Source organism: Anthonomus grandis, chromosome 1, assembly GCF_022605725.1.
Source record: "Anthonomus grandis grandis chromosome 1, icAntGran1.3, whole genome shotgun sequence".
Taxonomy (NCBI): domain Eukaryota; kingdom Metazoa; phylum Arthropoda; class Insecta; order Coleoptera; family Curculionidae; genus Anthonomus; species Anthonomus grandis.
Window position 1 is genome coordinate 4,489,076 of NC_065546.1, and position 23,182 is coordinate 4,512,257.

Consider the following 23,182-nt stretch of genomic DNA (forward strand, 5'->3'; position numbering starts at 1 on the left):
AGGAATAGAACCGAATTTTATTTAAGTTATGACTTCAGCTACTTTAACTACATTTATAATAATTATACTATTTATTGAAGTTATAACTTTCTTTACGACTAATTGGCAGTTATATTAAAATGATTAAGATCCTCTTAATTGCACCATTACATTTTGTTTATTTAGGTTTTTCCTTCTTACGAGAGCAATATTATTCGACGAATATGTATATATGTTCTTGCATATTTTTGTTAGGGTGCTAGCACGAATAATAACCAAATGAACGTTACAAAAAGTAATATTTAATAAAATAAAATTGCGGTATTATTATTTTATATGATATGATATCAATCATTAAAATAATTATAATCAAACTATTATTATTGACAGAAATGCATTTTTTTTTCCAAAAATTTTTACTGATGTAAAAATATACATGTGAAGGGTACGTATCGATTAATTAATATAATCGATGGTAGAACGTTCTATGCATATCTTTAAAAATATTATGTAGAACCTAACCATAGGGGAGAGTTCCCTTGAAGTGGACAACCCATGAAACGGACACATCGGTTTATGCATATTTGGTTGCATACCTACCTATTTCTAATGCTTAGGCCCTCCGCACATTAAGAAACTAAAAAGAAACTCAACTAATTGGAAATTTAAATCACAAACTAGTTACCAACTAAGAATCGCACACGATGCAACTGATAAAATCACTTCGCTTCTGAATTATCGGGGGAATTTTGTGCTTAAACTATTATTTTAGTACAGTGCGCGTTAAAAAAATATCTAGTGATTCGAGTGATGAGGATATTATCCTTTATTACTATTATAGAAAAAGGAGAAACCGACAAAAGAAAAGGAGATATTGGATTCACCCTTACATTGAGAAAAATATAAAATGCAGAGCTTTTGTTTCTGCAAAAGAACTACAAGAAACTGACGCCCCATTTCTGGCCTTTTATAGAATGTCAAAGGGATCATATGTACATTTAGTGCAATTGCTTGTCCCTGCTATCCATAAGAAAAATACTCCAATGCGAGAATGTGTTGGAGCAGACGAAAGAATTTTAATAACCCTCAGGTAAGAAAAACAAATTTATTTTCTTTAATATGAAAACTGAAGAATTATAAATAAATGTTAATAACTAAATTAAACATCATTAGTATTGAACATATTTCCCCCAAATTCATAATAAGACGAGGCTCTCTGTGGATTATGTGTTGCAATATTGAGGTTGTAGGTTGCAACTCTGCCGACTTCAGACCCTGTCGATATATTTGAATTTGGGCTCGAAATCTTTAGCATACTATGCACTATATCATCAATTAAATCCATTACTTTTCAGATGATTTTTTTTTTATGAATTGATGATTGTGGAGCCTCAAATAGCTAAGCATACGAGTGAGGAGATGGTAATTGCAATGAATTTGATTGTGGGGATGGTGCTGGCAGGGACACAGAATTTGTCCGTGAAACTGTTGTCTGGCAATCATCCGACTCTTCTTCTTCATGAACTTCTCCTTCCGATTGTTTTGGCAAATTCCCCGAAGTCGCGGAATTTAAAGCTTTTATATATGGTAAAGCAAACTGCATCGCAGCTGTAGAGATAATAAGCCTTTTTTAATTTAGCTGAAGAGCCACTTGGAGCTGGTTTCATAAGTCTCACAAATACTGTTCTCAAGTTTTTCCACTTCTCCTTGCATTCGGTCCCTGAAATAACAAATATATTTAGAGATGATGTTTCTGATTTGTTTTTTGCCTATCGTTTATTTAAATAAATACTATTAGTCCAAGGCAGATTTCCGCAGAAAAGTATAGGGTAGTAGAGTGTGTAAAAAAATTCAAAATAAAAACAAAATATGTATAGTGTTATTTTAAATACATTTTTGTTTCAGATATCTTGCGACTGGAGAAACATTCGTCAGTCTGGCTTCATATTTTGCTAGAGGGGACAATACTGTTTCACAAATTGTGACCGAAACCACGGCTATTATATGGGATGTATTAAAGGAAGGATATCTGCCCATTCCAGATATGGAACAATGGAAAAAAATTGCAGAACGCTTCGGTTTATTGTGGAATTTACCTAACTGCCTAGGCGCTATTGACGGAAAACATATTCGTATTGAAAAACTTCCAAATTCCGCATCGACTAATTTTAATTATAAATCGTACCATTCTATCGTACTGATGGCATGTTGTGACGCTGATGGTCTATTTACATTAATTGAAACGGGTTATGCAGGCAGAAATAGCGATGGCGGAATTTTCCGTGCTTCAGCTATTGGATTGAAAATGAAGTCCTAAATTTTCCACTATCTTCAAAATTGTCCAGTGACGCGAGCAATAATCAATTCCCTCACTACTTTGCTGGCGACGAAGCATTTCCCTTACTACGCTACTTAATGAGACCGTATCCACAACGTACATTGGATAATGTAAAAAGCAATTTTAATTATCGATTAAGTCGGGGAAGACATCTGTGTGTGTTCTACACAATTATGTACGAAATCGGGAAGGCATGCCATATAATCCACCCACAGCAATTTGAAGAAAATAATAGCCCGGTCATAAATCCCGATATAGAACCCCAAAATCTTCAAATAAGTGCTCAATCTTCCTCATACAACTTAAGGAATTATTTATCTAACTATTTCATAACTCCAGCAGCTGCTCTTCCATGGCAATGGAATTACACTGTCTAGCTTATTTTGTAATAATTTAAATAAATTTGTATAAATTAATACATACCTGATAAATTTAGTTCCTTTCCAATAGCATTCCAAGACTTTTCGGTTATGTCTTTGCGCGAGTATTCATTTAATGTATAGTCATATAGATAGGGGTATTTTTCCACTTCTTGAACTAATCTAATATTCAATGATTGTTCTGCCATTTTCGACATTTTGAATGCTTTCTCATAAAACACATTAGAAACTAATCGCGAGCGACTCGCATGTCCGGTTGCTGCTGACAGATCACCGACGCGTTTCAAACTGGTCACCAACTAGTTGCGCTGTGTGCGAGTGCTCATAGAAATACACGGGCCGCAACTAATAAGCAACTGATTGACGATTTAAATTTGCAATTAGTTTCTTTTTAGTTGCCTAATGTGCGAAGGGCCTTACTGTATACTAGTTGACCGTATAACACGTGGTGGTGTTAGTATCGGTGCGCCGGCGTTATCGTTTGGTATTAGTACACTCAGTGAAATATTTGTGGCAAGCAAAGTAAATATTTACTTGTTTTAAGAATTTATTTATACTGGCTATTTTTGAAGATATCCGAAAGATTTTTGTGTTGGTTCTCCAACGATATCCATGAATCGGACGTCCGATTCATGGGAACCGGAGTGTCCGATTCAAGGAAACAAGGAATAAAGTTCTGGGTAAAATAAGAAAGACTAACGAAGAAATTCGTGAAGCTGTAGATGCAGTTGTAAACCAAGATTTGTCGATTCGGAGTGCAGCTAAAAACTTCGGCATTTCAAAGTCTTTATTAGCTGTACTTGTAAAAAAAGCGAAAAGTGCGCCTGGCAATGAATTTGTTTACAACCGCAATATTGGAAACAGAAAAACTTTTTCGGCAGAACAGGAACAATTATTAGTTTCTTACCTTAAAACAACATCGAAAATGTGTCATGGCTTAACCACCACGCAAACAAAAGAGCTTGCATACCAGTTTGCATTGGCGAACAACATATCTATTCCACCACAATGGAAAAAAAAAATTCTAAAGCTGGAATTTACTGGCTTCATGGGTTTATGAAACGCAATAAGGATTTGTCGCTCCGTCAGCCAGAAAATACGTCTTTAAGCAGAGCATCTAGTTTTAATAAATCAAACGTAGGCACCTTTTTTTCCGAAGTAGAAAGGTTGTACAAGAAATATGGGTTTTCAGCCAACATGATTTGGAACCTGGATGAAACCGGTTGTATGACAGTTACAAAATCACCAAAAGTTATAGCAGTAAGGGGTTTCAAACAGGTTGGTCAAATTGCATCTGCCGAAAGAGGAACGCTTATCACCACACTTTTTTTTATAAATGCTGCCGGCAGATCACTGCCACCTGTATTCGTGTTTCCTCAGGTTTATTTTAAGGACATTATCAAGTCTAAAGGGTTTGCAAATCCATCTGGGTGAATTACAGAAGAAATATTTGTAGAGTCTCTAAAGCATTTTGTTAACCATTTTAAACCCACGAGTGAAGATAAAGCTTTGATTATTATGGATAACCACATTACTCATGTGAATATACAAGTAATTGATTTTGCAAGGGAAAATAATATAATCATTTTAACACTCCCTCCCCACTGCAGTCACGGTATGCAACCACTTGATGTGATAGTTTACGGCCCTTTTAAGGCAAGGTACAAAGTGGCATTAAATAATTGGCTTGTCTCAAATCCTGGCAAAACCGTTGGTCTATACGAAGTTACAGGATTTGTTAATGTTGCATATAGTGAATCTTTTTCATCAATATATCCATTTAATTAATCAATATTTACTGAAGACGACTTTCTGGCATCATCTGTAACCGACAGGCAAAATCCTTGCAACAAAGAAATCCAAGAACAAGACAAGAAGTCCAATGATTTATCTGAAGTTGGAGGATTGAACATAGTTTCTCAGTCAACTTCTAACTTGAACACTTCAAATTCCTGTGGGCAGACCGCCAAGTTTAACCGCACCTGTTTGGAATTTATCCCCTCAACTAGCTCTGACCATTCTAAACCTTGCTGTTCTAAAAGTGTGGAGAACTTAAATCGATCAATTACATTACAAGGTCGAGCTGAACTAAATCTAATTTCACCTGAAGTTCTTAGACCCTATCGAAAAGCAATGCCACGGAAATCAGTCCGAAGTAAAAGAAAAAAAGGAAAAAGTGCTGTTATAATTGACACTCCCAAAAAAGATGAACTTATGAGAGCATTTGAGGAAAAGGCGAAGAAACGAAAAACAAATATAGGCTCTCAAAAAGTATCAGCAAAGAAAACTAAAATGAATATAAAGTTACCAAAAGTTGCTAAAAATGATTACGATTCTGATACTGATATATCCTCGGAAATATCACTACACGATGAGTCTCCGATACCTGCTAACCTAGAAGAATTGTGTGAAGAAATGGTGGAAAAGAATACAGATGATTCATGTGATCGAGAAGAAGAAAAGGAAAATTCGGTTTGTCCAATCTGTCAAGGTGAATATCAAAACAGCAAAGAAGAATGGCTCCAGTGCAAACTTTGCACGAAATGGGCTCACAATTCTTGTGAAGTTCTGGGAAAGTTAAATATTTAAAATTTTTATACTGTATTGTAATCAGTTAATTATAAAAACCGTATAAAAATCGTCTAGTGTCCATTTCATGGGAACAACCGTCCGTTTCATAGAAACCTGTGCATGAATCGGACACCTGGTAAACAATAAGAAAAATAAAATTTAAACATCTTGACTTATCGTTTTATAACTTTTAAGTGTAGAAATATAAAGCCTGATTTTCTGACAAGCGCTGATATAAATATTTCAATTCCTAAATTAATCGTTTCGCCGCTAGAGCCATTCCAATAAAAATGTCCAGTTCAAGGGAACTCTCCCCTATATTAATAATTATAGTACTACCTAAGAATTGACGTCACCAAAAGCATAAACTAGTTTATCTAACAGGGCGTGTGTATAATATGTGATATGAATGTAAAATTTTTTACTGGGGTACCTTTTAATTTTTAGATAATTTTTAAGAAAAAGTTACTTTATTATAAAATAGTACTTTAAATATAAGTAAATTATGTAAAATCTTATCACTATACGTGATAAAATTTGAAAAAACATTACTAATATTTTAACGAATTGAAGCACCTTAATTACCATTACTGATTATTTTTTACATAAAACGCTTAAACAGCTTTGTAGTATATAGAAGTATTTGCATTTACTACTGTATTGTTTAAAGCTTAATAAAGTACGAAATCAATTTATTTTAAACAATTTTTAGGGAAATAATATACACTTTATTTGACTACTATATAATACAAAATAAGTATTTACATTTACTCGTATATATGGCTTTAAACATTTTTTTAAAGAAATTTTAAGAATATTAGAAGTTCGGTCACAGGCTACAAAATATACATTTTATCCTAGTCTAGTAGACGCAGGTGTTCCAGGGTTTCCTTGTGGGGTGAAAGTGATCCTGGGGACGAATCCAGATTCACCATCGACACTGTATTCGACGTTCATTAGTCTTCCATCTGGCAGAAGTACATAATAACTACCGACTACCCTTCCTTGTGCATCCCCGGATTCTGATTGACCAAAAACCGTCCGTGATGGTGGATTGTCTACTTTATATTGGAAATCATACTGAAATTTTATAAGATATTATTATAGTTATTGGGTAAGGTGCCGATTATTAATAATTACGTGAAGAAATATATACAGATTGGGGAATCAATTACGCATAGAGGTGTTTAAAAGCGAAAAATCACAAAGCCTATTTCCTGCGCGTTAGTGAGCATCTGACTTTGACGGGAGTAATTGTATTAGTAGCAATAAAATTTCGCAAAACATTACGCAAAAGTTCGATCATTTTTTACATATTTTTATAATGCAGGCTTTAAATACATTAGTGTACAACCCACATAGAATCGTAGTCTCAAATTGTTTATTATGCTGATAAATATAAAATAATAGAGAGTTTAACTAAAAATTATTTTTAAATAAAAGGCAGACTTTGGCTAAACAATAAGTTAACCTACCAAAAAAAAAACATTTCATACTTCCAAAACTGTTTCTGGTAAAATAAATTGACAGTGTCAACAATTTTCTCTCGTAACCCCTCTAAACTGGTTATTTCAAAATAAATTGTTACAAAAATAAGTCATTTGTAGACAAATCCGGAGATTTAGGAGGCCATTTATTACCACCAGTTCTACGAATAAGACAGTTCGGAAAAGTATTTGATAAAAACTCTTTTATCACAATCGCATTATGAGCAGGATAGCCCGCTTGTTGAAAATAGACCGATCTCAAAAAAATGGTCGCCCGAAGATTCAATTTTTGTGTTGATTTTATTTATCATGTAATGGAATGAAAAATAGAACAATCAATTTTCATATGCTTTTTCCATCATAGTTTCACAAAGTTATATTAAAATGGTTTTTTTAGAAGAAATCGGTTTATTTTCAAATGTAATGGACAATAAGTACATTGAACTGCTGAAAAGTCTAAGATTTATTTTTCATTATTAAAATAAATGGGCTTATCCCTAGAAAAAGCAACAAAATAGCTTACTTTTCCTTGGTACAGAACTTATTATAATTTACTTATTATATATAGTTATTTTTATATAATTGAAGCACTCGGTAAATCCTCAATGAGATGCAGTATGACGAGCATATTCGTAGCCGATCGATAGTTCTAGATCGATAGAACTATCGATCGGCTACGGCATATTCCGTTCTCCATTAGTTACACATATTTAATTACTTGTGATAGATTTAGTTTTTAGAATTCATTATTATTATTTTTATATATAATATAATATTTTTGATGAATAAGTCGCTGTGGTTATTATTTACGGGTGTCTGATGCAGTGCAAGGGAGGCAGGATGATGCTTATGGCGATCTGGGTGGATAAACGTGAATGTTTGAGAGCTGATGACATCCGTAGCATCCTGGTTGATAATAATTTTATAGGGATAAAAAAATTTATTGCTGTCATTTGAACGTAAGGTCCTTAAACACACTTGTCTTCAAATTGTAATAGTAATTTTTTTAAATATACCGGGCTATAATTTGGTAAGAGAGGATAATATAGAGGATAATATTAAATTCTCCAACGCCAAGGAGAATTTAATATAAAAAAATTTTTACAGTTTTTTCGAATAATATTCGACAATGTCAATTCTCCAGAGTTTGAACATATGAGTATTAGGTTTGAAGTGAACGGTAAACAAAGTTTGGCACTTTCTGCATATAGACCCGCTTTTGGAAGTATCGTCACTTTTTTGATACGTTAGAAAATGTACTGGGGCAAACAATGACGCTTTGTTACTTCGTGATATAAACATTAATTTACTAAATGAAAATGCAAATACAAGAAACGTTAGAAATGTTTTAAGTATCTTCAACTTCAAGAACATTTAATAACTGAACCTACACACTATACACCAGAACAGCTGCTGACTCTTTATATGGCTCAAATACGCCCTTCCCTCGAGTATTGCTCGCATGTCTGGAGCTCTGCACCCAAGCATAGTTTAAAGCTGCTAGATTCTATACAGAAGAGAGCTATTCGTCTTATCGACAAATCAGAACTGACAAAGAGTCTGGATAGTCTGGAGCACAGGAGAAAGGTGGCTGATCTCTGTTTATTCTACCGTTATTATCACGGTAAGTGCTCCTCTGAGCTGGCAGGCCTGATTCCACCCAGGGCTGTTCCGGCAAGAAGGACGCGTCTAGCAGTTGCGGCACATCAACATCTAGTCCACCTGCCTACCCCAAGGACGTCGCTGTATCGGGACTCATTCATCTGGAGAACATCTTCTTTGTGGAGCGGGCTTCCACCTCACATATTTCCCGACGCATACAACCTGCAGCGATTTAAGATAAATGCCCACAAATATCTTCGCGCAAGCACCACTCGAAGAGTGACATAGGACTTTCCTCTTGTGCTTGTGTTTACCATAAAAAAAAAAGATATGCATTTAACCCTTGGTGAATCCAGAGGAAATGCTATATTGGCTCGCGCGATTTATGCTGAACGTTTTCCCAATCGAATGGTCCCAGAGAGAAATTTTTTTTTTTAAGGTGGACAGGAGTCTACGTGAGAGAGGACAATTACAAGTAAGTACCTACTTAAAAAAAATAAAAACAAAAAATTAACATGTACTTTTTGTTTTAGGTGAACCCAGGCATAAGAGTTCGTGCAAGACCTATTCGTGATAATGTTAAGGAGGAAATACTGCACAATATTGAAGAGGATCCAAATACAAGAACCCGAAAAATTGCTGATCACCTGAGGATAAGTCAAACGTTGGTTTGGAAAGTTTTGCATGATAACCACCTTTATCCATTTAAAAAATAAAAGGTTCAGCATCTGTTGCCCCAAGACTATGCTAATAGGTTCGTGTTTGCCACTTGGTATCTTCAACAAGGGGCTGAACACCCAGACATTTGCCAAGCTATTTTGTTTAGTGACGAACCAACGTTTTGCCGAGAGGGACATTTCAACCCAAGAAACAATCATGTCTGGGCTGATGAAAACCCTCATGCTAAATTTATCCGTGGCTACCAACAAAAATTCTCTGTGAATGTTTGGGCAGGCATTGTAGGGGAGAACTTGATTGGTCCGTACATTTTGCCAAGACGTCTCATTGCAGGGAATTATTTGATTTTTCTTCGAGATGCAGTATATCCCGAAGTCCGATTACTCCTTCTAGTACTTCTTATAAGAACTCCATGAGTGCAAGAAGCAAAGATATATCAATGGGATTTCCAAATAAATTGATTTTATATAAACTGAAGCTATATAATACTCTGTATTTGATATAGTTTTTTTTTTAACCAATACAATGAAAATGTATCCTTTCCTAACCTAATATATTGATTTTTTTAAATTTATATATTAGTCCATGACAAAATGACATTAGCCGGTTAAACTAGATTTTTTAAAAAATATACAGGGTGTTCCATTAAAAAAAAGCGAGAAATGGAGCTTTGAAATTCGTAAAATGTGATTGCTAACTACGAACACCCTGTATATGACAGAAGGAAACAATTTAAGTCAAAGTAATTCTCCATTCTGCTAGAATCCCAATTAAGTCCAATACTGACATTGAATTAACATTTCTAGTATCAAGATGAAATTAAAAGATGTAATGATTTTTAGTTTGCAATCAAACTGCGCATGACAAAGCAGCCATATTTAGCGCATACTGCTTACTACGTAGCCTAAGGCAGTCTTAAAAATAAAATAAAAAATGGCATTCCATTAAAAAAAAAAGCTGATTATATCACCCTACTTTTTTGAAGCACCCTGTATACTTCAAAATATTTTCCAGATATGCGCTATAGTACCACAGTCTAACACAGTCAAGTCACTCGACCCTTTTCAACTAACCATCCGCACCGCCGACGCCGCCCCTCTCGCCTATCGGAATTTATCGATAGGCGATTATTATCGATAGGGGGATTTATACCCGTTCGTCGACGAAATGTGGTTATAGGGTTGACTCGGTTCAGTTTATTTTCGACGTTTACCGAGTGTGCCAATATTTTTTGTTTTTGTGAATTTAATATTCTGTCATTTAGTGCTAGTTTTACGGACTTTTACTTTAATATAATTTATATTAATAGTAGTTGTTTGGTAATGGCTTCTCACGGACAATACTGCTGTGTTGAATCTTGCAAAAAACATTCAAACGACCCAAGTGTTTCTTTTTTTTGTATTCCCAATGATGACATAAGGTAAGCAATAATATTAGAAATACATTTTATTATAATAATAATTTTAATTGTACACTGTGTCCCAAATTGGTTGTAATTGCATGGTACCTCGGTTACTATTAAAGACTTCCGGTTTTCACGAATCTGTGTCACTTTTGTGAATCTGTTCAACTTATAATTTCGAAAACAAAAATGACCTATCTTTTTTTTGGAGATACAGGGTGAAGTTGAAAATTTTCACTTTTAGAGGCCTTATTATATCTCAGGCCCTGTATAAGTTAGAAAAAAAGTAAAAACTGCTATTATTAGATATTTTCACGTAGAGTTCAGTCGCGTAGTGAAAAAAAATATTTCAGTTTTTTTCTCGGAGATATGACCCAAACTTTGGTATTTTTTAAATGGAACACCCTGTATTTTTTTTATCTCATTAAATATTTTTTTTATTTTTTCTCTTTAAAATGATATGGAACAGTATGTAATTCAAATATTAATAATAGCCAAAAATAACGAAAAACATAATATTTTATTATAAAAACCCATAGTATAGGTCATGAAAAACGACCATAAATACAGGATTATTTTATTAATAAAAGTTCCAGCAATTTAAAATCTACATCTACAAACTAGTTAAAATCTAAAAAATCTGAAATTAAAAGGTCTGGGGACCAAACAGATTTTTTGAAATTTTTAATGGTATCATTCATTGTAATAAATCGAAATTATGATTTTTAAATTACGACAGTTTTTAAATAATAATAAAAAATGAACTAACATTAATAAATAACACAGACAAACTGTATGGGAACCAAAAATTTTTCGACTTAAGTTTTGATTTTCATGGCCTGCCACGATTTTTTGTCTTAAATATTGTTTTTCTTAATCTTTGACTATTGTTAATATTTTAAATACCTACTGTTGTATATCATTTTAAAAAGAAAAAATAGACAAATTTATTGAGATAAAAAAATACAGGGTGTTCCATTAAAAAAACACCATGTTTATGTCAAAAGTGACACAGGTTCGTTAAAACCGGAAGGTTCTATCTTTAATAGTAACCGAGATACCATGCAATTACAACCAATTTGGGACACAGTATACACATTTGGGTGTATATTATTTATTTTAATTTTAATGTAATCCTGACCACTAACAATTTTTCAATTGTTAAGATTTTTCATGTTTTTGTATGTTTTGTCCCTATATTTATTTTTTCTAATGTTTGTATATATTTCTGTTTTTTTATGTATGTTTTTGTATTATATTTTTTGTCTTTTTTTGTATGTTTTGCGCTTTGTCTACAATTTTTATAAATTTTTTGACAATAAAGCATTGATAATTTTAATAAATTAGTTCTTAAATATAATTAAAATTATTTTAAGGTGTCAGCAATGGAAGGACAATTTGGGATTTGTTGGGGAGCATAAATATGCAAAACTTACACCCAAAGAAGAAACTAGAACAGGAAATAAGAAGGAAAACCCGAAGCTGAAAATACTGCAAAATTAATAATTATTGTACAAATGTTTTTTGGATTAGAATAAGACTTAAAATTATACTCGTACATAGTTCCTCTAAATAAATATGTATTGTTTATAATTTAATATTTTTTACTGTGTAATAGAATAGTAAGTGTGCATTGTAATGCAATTACGATTATTAACAAATAAGAAATATATGCATATACCTACATATAAATCAAGTGTTTTTTTTTTAATTATTTTCCTTTTTGCAGTTTTCCACTAATTACATGTGTTTTGATCAGCCAACTGTGATTCAACAAATTAATATTCCATTTAATAATAAATGATAGTAAACATCCAGGTAGAAATAAACGTCATTCTAATAAACGTCCAGGTTTCTACATACCTACATAGTAGGTAAAGTGGATTTTGGAAAAATCCCCAACCAAGTAAAGGATTAAATAAAGGGTGTCTAAATTAAGTGTCTGAACCAAATGATTCCTCTTAAGTAACCAGGTCAATCAAAAAAATAAAGATAATCGGATAAACCTTCGTTTTTATTATTGAGAATAATAATGCTGAATTTAATAAAATAAGAAATAAAATAAGAGTTCAATTTACACAAACCCCCATAAGGCATTTATACAGCAAAATAAAATAAGAAGTTGACCAAAATGCAACTAATATTTTATTTTCATTTGAAGTACGCACTATCAGGTCCCAACATTTTTTAAGAGGTTAGAAATTTTTAACCTTAATTTTTTAGGCTGTATGGAAGATCGACGTACTGTTGCAGGACCCTGTATAAAAAAGTATCCCTTCAATATTCCACATACCATTTAATACGGCAATAGATTCAAGGCGTAATCCGTCAGCCATGACAGAAAAGCAACAATTGTTCATACTGTTTTTGAAATAAACTTTTTATTTCATTAGTGGACTGTATTTTACTAAAATTGAACTCAATGCAACTTCAAATAAAAAGAAATAAGGAATTACTATAAAATATTAAAGTTTTCCTTATGAACTTTGAGGCTCGTTTTAACCTAATATTCACACGTTTGTGGAAGACACTAAGAACCTTACAAATAAAAACACTTATACGATACTAAACGATAATTATTTATGTTTTTTCTCTGAATGTTTCTCCTACATGTGACACGAAGGAATGTTCTTAAAATGAGAGTATAGAAATACTATAATAATAATAATATATATGAAATTCTATATCATAGAATTAAGTTATAAAAAATAAATTTGACTAAAAAAGATTCATGTTTAACTCAGGTCCTCAGATCATTTATCAGGAAGATATGGTAGGGTTCGAATTTTACTTTTGCACATAATACAAGTTTGCACATATATAATGTACATAAATTAGTATTTGATACATATCTTGAAAAGACATATAAAGACGAATAAATAAATTAAAAATTTATTACCGGTTGTGGAGGTTCATCCCTTATTGCCAACCCTCTTTGAGGAAACTGTGGGGCAGCATTCGCACATCCGTATAATCCTATCAACATTATCAAGGACATACTTAGACTGATTGACGAAATCATTTTTCGATGTATTTATTTCTGAAAACAAATTATTTACCATAAATTGCTGATAGGGGAGGCTGGCCTAAAATGACATACTAGGGTAAAACAACATAGGTACAAAATTTCCAACTTGGCAACAGTATTTTTCGGAATAACTTTATGTCAACAGTGTCTCGGCATGTCTTTATATTACGCGTATTAAAAATATCGAGATTAGTTTGGCGTTAACGTTCGTAGGGCGTGCTTTGTATTTTTTCAAGTCTACAAAATGTTTGTGTTTTAAAACAGAAGATTTAACTAAAGTATTTAATTTTTTACGCTCTAACCTAATTACAGGTATGTATAAATGTTATTTATTGGTAAAATAACAACATTTTAACATTGTTTTTTGATAAATAACATTTTCATAAATGAACATGTGTTTGTGGTGCAAGTTGGTTAAAATGACATAGGACCCATATGGCTAAAATGACGTAGTATTCATTTGCCCTTATTTTTTTAAAGTTTCTCAAAATGAATTGTTTCTTCTTATTTTTTTTAGAATGGTTGGAAATTATACAGTCTTGGGATATGTTACAGATGCAAAAAGCTATTGCGGCAGTACAAAATGGAGAAATGAGCTGGCTCAAAGCTTCAAAAAACATTTGGCGTACCCCAGGCTACGCTAAGAAGACGAGCATCGGACAAAAATAAAAGAGTCAAAGCTACTGATAAGGGTCTAGGTCGATACGAAACCACGTTTTCCGTAGAGTTGGAGAGGGACCTAGTTCAATATATCAAATTATTGGAATCTTGTTTATTTGGTTTATCATGCGATGAAGTTCGTTCCTTGGCGTATCAACTGGCAGAAAGAAATGGAATTGCACACAGGTTCAACTCAACTACTAAAATGGCTGGTTGGGATTGGCTACGTGGATTTAGGTCCAGAAACCCCGATATATCTCTTAGAAAGCCTGAAGCTACTTCAGCCGCTAAAGCACAATCCTTTAATAAACCGCAAATTGCTAATTTTTTAAGAACTTTTCAAGAGACAATTGAAAAAGAGCATATCAATGTAGACGAATCTGGCCTGTCTACTGTCCAAAAACCTAGCCGAATACTTGCTACCAAAGGTCGAAAACAAGTTGGCTTAATTTCAAGTGCTGAAAGGGGGCAGCATATTAGAGCTGTGGTTTGCATAAGCGCAGCAGGAGGATATATTCCTCCATTATTAATTTTTCCCAGAAAAAACTGGAAAAAGCAACTGACCGACGAGGCTCCCTTAAGTACATTGGGAATAGCTCAGGAGACAGGTTACAAGATTTGCTAAAGAAAATGGATTAGAAATGATATGTTTCCTACCTCATTGCACCCACCGGCTGCAACCTTTATATGTGTGCTTTTTTGGGCCATTAAAACATTTTATGATCAAGAAGTTACAAAATGGCTAAAATGTCATCCAGGCAGAACTGTTTCTTCATATCAGATTGGCGGGTTATTTGCTGCAGCATATGGAAAAGCAGCTACAAATCAAAATGCTGAGTAAGTATGAGTAAGTATGAAAACAGGAATCTAGCCGCTAAACCCAGATATAAGATTTTCTGATTATCTGTTTAACCCTGCAATGGTCACAGATAGATATCAAGATGGTGATACTCAAGTGGCTAACCATTCATTGAATATAAACAATATTTCAGTTATTCGCCCACAAGACATTTCCCCTCTTCCAAGTTCATCCGGGATGCCTATTGGCATTCTCTACTACGATAGAACGCAGGCCTAAAAATTACAGCGTCGAAATGCAGTAGAAGATGCCAGACATAGTACGCCGAAAAACGTTGGCCATTCTCTACTGCGATTGGACGCATATCTCAAAATTTGAGACGTCGAATTGCAATAGAAAATGCAAAAATCGGCGTAATGTTATATCATACCTAACTACAATAGGATGCAAAAAAGTTAAGACTCCAATTTATTTATAAAAATGAATGCTGTAGCGAAAGACCTGTTGACAAAGTGATTTTCATCTTGTAAATAGGGACAGTGTTTTTGGAAATCTTGTTATTAAATAAATAAAGAAAACAACTAATTTAAGCTAAAAATAGATTTTTACAAGTAAAAAAATACTTAACCTCTTTAAATTAATGACCTTTGGCGTTTGGAGTATTTTTAAGATTTCTTTTCTTTTTTGGTACTCGTTTATTTTCGGCGTTTGAGGGTCTCCCTGATGAATTCTTTTAGAACCACCCTTCAAACCATCTCGATTTTTACGTCTGACCGTAGAAGTAGGTTGTACCCCAATTTGTCTACCATACCTTTTTTTAATTTGCCTGCTATATTAATAATGCAGGATTGCACTTCTGTCGCGCACTGTACTTTATTTAGTGTAATGTTAATTTTGAGCATAGCTTCAATTACATCAGGTGTGGGGATTTTAACAGCTATATCTAAGATTCTTATAATATTATGTTTTAAAGCATCTGTTTCTTGGATACATAAAATATTGCTTGAACTTGCATCATCATTTTCTATTTCCTCTAATTCCACGGATTGCTCATTCTCGTTTAAATCCATCATACTCATATTATATTGTGTACTTAAAATTGATTTATTGCATTCTGTAGTTATGTCCATATCATTGTAAAAATTTACATTTGCGTCATCTCCTAAGGCCAATTTTGCAAGTAAAACTCTATCATCATAGCTTAATAATGGCGAAGTATCAATGACTAATGAAAACTATTCTTGGACTGCACACAAATGCTTGCAAAATCGACCTCCTACGCCAAAGGGACAATCACAGAGTGCTATATCTGTGTATACCGTATAAAATAGAAGGCTGTCGTTTGGCGAACAAACTCTAAATGTTTGTGCATCAATTTGATAAACATTTAGGTTCTTTGCTTTTTGGGAGAATTTTAAATAAAGTAATTTTGGTTGACTTCGTCTAGAATTAGCAAATTCGAGTAAATGTTTTTTATGATAACTTTAAAAAACAGTAACTATAAACTCAACAAGGGCACAACCATTGAATGCTTTACAGCATTGAAGAACAATATCTTTACATATTCTTATAGAGGCCTCTACGTAATTGTTTGTATTACCTCTTGTAATAAAATCTTTCCTCAAACATAAACGCCATTCGACTCTTCTTTCCCAAATAGAAGCGACATGGCTTAAAAGCAAAGGATATTTTTTACATCGCTCATCATTCAACATTTTGTTATATTCATATTAAGCTCCTTCAATGCAAGATGAATAAATTATAGTTTGAAGCATTTTCATTATAGGTCTTCTATATTCTTTTGAAATACCATTTTTAGATGCCCAAAGCCACCTCCAGAATGCTTGGGTAAGATGAAATAAGCAGAGGAGCAAATGAGAAGAAGGAAAAACTGATTTTAGAGCATTCCGTTCACTAGGACTATCATCAGTCATAAAGACCAGTGGGTATCCTAAACCACCAAATCCTTTGGTAGATAAATGTTCTTTAAGAGTGTTAAATGCTAGGGTGTAATTACTCTCGCTCTGCGATGTATGAAGTATGCACGCTAAAGGAACTGCACCAACTTTGGTGGTTGTGTACATAAATGTAACGCATGTATTCATTTGGTCACATGACCCGACAAATACAATTTCTTTTAAAAATTTCTGAAAATGCGTTCGCCTCATAATGGGAGTTAAAACTACGAATATTAATGGATGAATAATTCAGAATTCAGAATAATTTTAGCACCTTTAGCTTCTAGTGCAGCTTTATTCTTGCAAAGTACTTCAAATATACTCTCTTCACTCCGTGTATCGAAATTGTCAGTTCTAAAATAATCAATATCTCGTAACGTCTCCGAATTCCGTTATTATCTTGTCACAAAATGTTGACGGATATTTTTCGTTCTCATCAAAAGCAGTACGGAACTCACAAATAAAATTAAAATCTTGGATAAAAGTAAATTGAACTAATTTGCTTTTGGTATTATTGCAAAACTGACAGCAATTTTCGAACACTTTCCTCCATAATTCACAAATAACTATATACCCTCTACTCTACACTTTATAAGCGATAAATAAATACTAACACGTTAATTCCTGTCTAGCGTGCAAATAAAATCACAGCGTTGCCGCCAAATGCAACAAACGCACCAAACGCCGGCAAAGACCATTGCGGCCTAATAAAGTAGCCAATGTTAAAATTTTATGTCATTTAAGATATCTGGCATCTTCTACTGTGCTTCGATGCTTAAATTTTAGATATGCGTCCAATGGCATTAGAGAATGGCCAACGTTTTTCGGGCAACTATGTCTGGCATCTTCTACTGCGTTTCGACGCTGTAATTTTTAGGGCCTGTGTTCTATCGTAGTAGAGAATGCCAATACGCATCCGGGATACAAGCAAACCCAAGAAAGCGGAAGGCAGAAGGAACCAAAGTGCTTCCAATATTAGAGGAACTTAAAGCTGGTGGTGTGTAATTTGCTGACCAAGAATAAAAACGTGCTACCAAAGCTATTTACAGACAGAAACTGTTCAAACTTAATATTTAATAGCAGTATAAGTATGACAGCCTGCTACCAAAAAACAACTTGTATCAGTAAGTATCACCCCTCTAAGGGGTAGTTTATTCTTGACAATTTCTGAGAAAAACGTGCTACCAAAACTATTTACCGTCGAAAACTATTCAAAATCGATAACTGATGTTACTATACATATAACTGCTTGCTACCAACCAATAATTAAAATAGCACCCCTCTAAGGGGTAGTTTCTATTTGTCAATTTCTAATAAAAACGGGCTACCAAAGCTATTTACCGTCGAAAACTATTCAGAATCGATAACTGATGTTACTATATATATAAGTTCTTGCTACCAAAAAATAATTGAAATAGCAACTATTAAAGCATACTCAAATATAGGAAACTACTGCCTGAATGAAAACTTTAATCATCTATATCGAGATCCAAAAGATATAGTTTTTCCGAAGCAACATTTACCTACCTACCATAGATAAAATACCATATATTTTTCAAAATAAAGATTTCATACCAAAACCATCTTTGGAAGACGATAGTGAGTTTCTCAATACTAAATATACAGCTGCCAAAATGATAATTCTACAAGGCAGCGTAACTCTCGTACCCGAAGAGCAAGTTTTTGTAATTTCCACAATAAACAATAAGAAACATATGGTGACTTGGTTTCCCCAAGAAACTTGTACCTGCAAGGGAAAGAGAAACTGCCACCACATTGAGGCAGCCCGTCTGTCTGTTGGTAACATAACTAATTCTCAGAAAATGTAAAATTATCTACAATCATCAAGAGGAACAGAGGACACAAGTACGTACCTATGATAAGAAATTATCTCTTAACACTTAACTTTGTTTATTGTTCCAGGGGCCGTATTTTCGAAACCATGCGAGAATCTTCGAATGCGAACAAAGTCGAGCGGCAAAATTCGCACACGAATTAAAAAGTGCATTTTTGAACAGCATTCGAAATTTCATTCGCATGCGAACATGAAATGTAGTGGCAACGTAGCAAAATCGAGTGCTATTGGAGGCCGTGTCAACCGGGATGAAGACGATAAAGATTTTTTAACCTCACCTAAAATGTAAGTTTAAAAACATCAGGGAATTTTGAGGTTTTTTCATGGCGTTTCTTGGGTTTTTGCGAATTGACTTTTTTTTTAATGAATTAAAAAAATAAAAAATATTGCGGTTTTGTGTCGAGCGAGCGAAAGAAAGAACTAATTTCATTTATGGAAGAGCACCCGGAATTAAAGTCGGGCAAATTCACCCAACATTTTTCGGCTAAAACTGCACAAGCCTTGTGGATAAAACTAGCGGACAGATTATACAGTCTCTGGAGCACATAAAGAGCACATCATCGTAATAAGCTTAATCATTCGATCGTAAGAGGCTTGCTTAATCTATATAATTTATTAAATTGAGCATCTGCATACATTTCAAATGGGTCAAGAAATGAAGAGTACATCCTATTCCTTCTATCTGCCAGAGTTTTAGTCTCTTCCAGTGCATCGACGACGTTTCTTTGCACAAGATTGTTTAATCTTGCCATTTGATTATTGTTATTTTTTTTTCAATAAACAACAAAAAAACACTACGAAAATACTTAACCAACTCACAAATTAAAAAAAAACAAAGCTAGTTTAAAATCAAAACAAGACGAGTGGCAGAATCGCACACGAACTTTGAAATTCGAATGGTATATACCCATTCGACACACCGTATGCGAAAAAGTTCGCATACGAAGCGGTCAAAAATACGAATATCGATTTTTCGTGCGAAATCCTCTAAATTCGTATGCGAATCAAAGTCGAATGGTTTCAAAAATACGACCCCAGGTCAGGAAGAAAAAGAGCCCCTCAGAAGGTGACAGTGGTTGAAGCTGCTAAAGATGCTGAAATAAACTATGCAAATTCAGACAGTACTCTTGAAACTACCATCCTCATTCCAACGGTAACACCAACGGGTGTTTCTAAAAAACGTTTTCTGGCTCCTTTCTCGTCGACTCCTTCAAAATTTGTAAAACGTTTTTATGAGAACAAAATGAATATATTTAGAGAAGCTTCTTCCATCAGTCCCATCCCAGAAGAACGATCGATGGAGAGGCAAACATCTCTTCTCAGCGACGGTGACGAGTCAGATTTTGAGGAAATGGCTTCAGATTTGAATGTTACAAAAACATTTAAATTTGAGAATAATAAACAGTGCATCATCTATGGTAGACAGATATATCCTAAGGATTTAGAATGTCTTGTGAAAGATGAAGGAGGTGTAAACTTCAAAGACCTAGTAAACGAGAAAAAGATAAAAGCATCGGTTGATATCTTTCCAGTGGAAGGATATTTAATTAATTTCTTAGAATCAGATAATAATAGTTTCAAGACTGCTGCAAATTATTTTCTAAAATTTGTACTTTACGAGAAGGATATTTTATTAATTTCGGTTTGTAAAAATGAACATTTTGTTTTGATAGTGGTGCTGAAAAAGTTCAATACTATACTATGCTTAAATAGTATAAGAAGTGATTTAGTATATCGCAATGAAATTTTCTTCGTCATGGAAGTACTACAGTTCGTTCATCAACAAAAGCACATAAGTTTATCCGAAAATTGGAATCTCTACCGGCCAACAGATATACCTGTTCAGTATAACTCATATGACAGTAACATCATTACCGGATCTTCCAAGGTTTTAGCATACCATCAATCTCGAGAAATATACAATTACAGAATTCACATTAAAAAACAATTGACTGATTTATTTTACACTACAACTTCAAATTTCCGTACCTTTGCTTATGATAAAAATATAGTAGAAAAAGGTACAGCAGGCTTTAAAGGAAACATTATCATAAAGGAAAACAACCAACTACCTCACCTAAGCGGAAAATCTCTGATGACATCATTACAATTTCTACAGTGTGTATCAGTTAATTATTGGGATGAGGATGTGGCCGGTTTCTGTCATATTGGTGTAGCTAAGTGTTCCAATATTTTTGAAGAGATCATCTTGTGTATGAAATGCTATCATTGGTACCACCACAACTCTGCCGTCGTAAAAGTGAGTGCCGTATCTGCAAAATTTCTGTTTTGAGAAAACGGTTCAAACGCGTATTCCTCTATATTTACTGCATAGGTCTTCAACAATAGCCCAAACAACTTATCTGTTCAACATGCCAGGATACATAAATATAATTAGTTAGTTTTAATACTCGCATAACGAATAAAATGCATGTTATACCAGGAAATGTTAATATATTATAAATTACGTACCAGAAAGTTTATATTGCGTTTATTTTACTTCTTCAAATTTTCTAATGCCCAACAACAACAAAAATTAAAAATCATGATTAAATAGTCCCTTAGGGTAAATAGGAAGCAAGTTTTATAGTTTAGGTAGCTAATGAAAATTGTCAAAGATAAACCATTCCCTGGTGGCGTGCAACTCCTATTATGATATTCTGGTAGAGAGCATTTATACATATTATAACAGATACCAAGTTTAAATAGTTTCCGACTGTAGGTTACTTTAGTAGTACATTTTTAGTAATAATTGTCAAGAACAAACTACCTCTTAGAGAGGTGCTACTTCAATTATTTTTTGGTACCAGGCTGTCATACATATACTGATTTCAGATATTAAGTTTGAACAGTTTCTGTCGGTAAATAGCTTTGGTAGCACTTTTGTATTAGAAACTGACAAATACAAACTACCCCTTAGAGGGGTGCTATTTCGATTATTTTTTGGTAGCAAGCACTTATATGTATAGTAACATCATTTATCGATTTCGCATAGTTTTTGATGATAAATAGCTTTGGTAGCACATTTTGATTTTTGGTCAGCAAATTATTTTTACCCCTTAAAGCTAGAGAAGCGGAAAAACAAGCTGCTGAATTTCGCAAAGCCGCGAAACGAACCAAAAAAAATTTAACTCATTTAGTTGAAAGCACTGAAAGTTTAAAAGAAGCCATTCAAATCAAAGAAGTTGCCAAAGAAAGTAAAAACCGCATAACACGTAAGGCTGCCATAGTAGCATCCGAACACTTTGTCCCAATGGACGAAAACTCTGATAATGAAGAGCCGTTTCAAGATGAAGACGACGAAGATGATCCACCCTGCCTATCTTGTAACAGTTTGTACTCTATGTCCAAGTCCAAGAAAACATGGGTTAGATGTCAATCGTGCTCGAAATGGGCACATTGTGAGTGTGCTGGTATTTCTAAAAGAAGCAAACAATATGTATGTGAACTTTGTTAGTTTTAACTTGTAATGACCTTAGGTACCTATATAAGTTTCTTATGTCATTTTACCCAAGTATGCTCGGGTAAAATGACACATTTACATATTTCTTTCCTCAGGATTATTCATTTATTTAAAAAAAAAAATAGGTTATATTCTTATTATAAACCTTTAGTATTATAAATTACTAATGATTTTGTATGTTTACATTAAAAGAATAAAAAATTAATAAGCAAAAATAAAGTGGTATGTCATTTTAGGCCAGTCTCCCCTATATACCTAATATACAGTTACCAATAATCAATAGTACAGAAAATGTCTATGAATCTTTATATTTAAAAAAAAATATATGTTTCATACTATGCACATTTGATATAAAAGAATAAGAAGCTGGTAATTTTAATTTAAAATATTTTTGATTAGTACCTAACGAAAAACACATGTCTATAGCAAATTCTTACCTTCTTTTAATCTTCTTAAATTTTAAACCAACACTGGAAAAAATCTTACACAATGATTTAATATGTGACCGGAACTTCATTCATTTACACTTCAGCACATCGGTACATCTACGGATCGATTGAATACAGTCGTAAATAATTTTTCCCTTAAATACTAGAAGATGCATCAAAAGATTTCGACAGAATATCAAATACCTTATTGTTAAGGAAATAGGAGTAACCGCAAGGTCAATTTCTTTATTAAGATGAGATGTTATCAACTGATGGATACTCCCGCGCGGAAAAATGCAATTTGAATATACCCACTTAAGTGGCAAAAGGAGAAAAATGCATTATAAGCGTTATGCAAGTGGTAGTTGCATTCTTCATGGTAAACAGAATTAACCGTGATAGCATTATCAAAAAATGTCCTTTCTAGACAATTGCTTAAATTATCAGAAAGCAGGCGTTGGTTGTATATGAGGAATTATGCAAGCCGTTAGGTAAGCTTACCATTTGAACCCATAAGAATTACAAGAGCCCATCTGCTTACAGGAAAAAAGTTA

General features: G+C 33.5%; 1 long non-coding RNA gene across 1 annotated transcript; it reads right to left on the bottom strand.

The window, feature by feature from the left end:
- Nucleotides 1-6,199: 6,199 nt before the first annotated feature.
- Nucleotides 6,200-22,801, bottom strand: LOC126735928 (uncharacterized). Its single transcript, XR_007660551.1, has 3 exons — nt 22,638-22,801; nt 13,337-13,477; nt 6,200-6,348 (listed from the first exon to the last, which is right to left on the bottom strand). It is a non-coding gene; the product is annotated as an uncharacterized LOC126735928 (long non-coding RNA).
- Between the last annotated feature and the right edge of the window lie 381 nt (nt 22,802-23,182).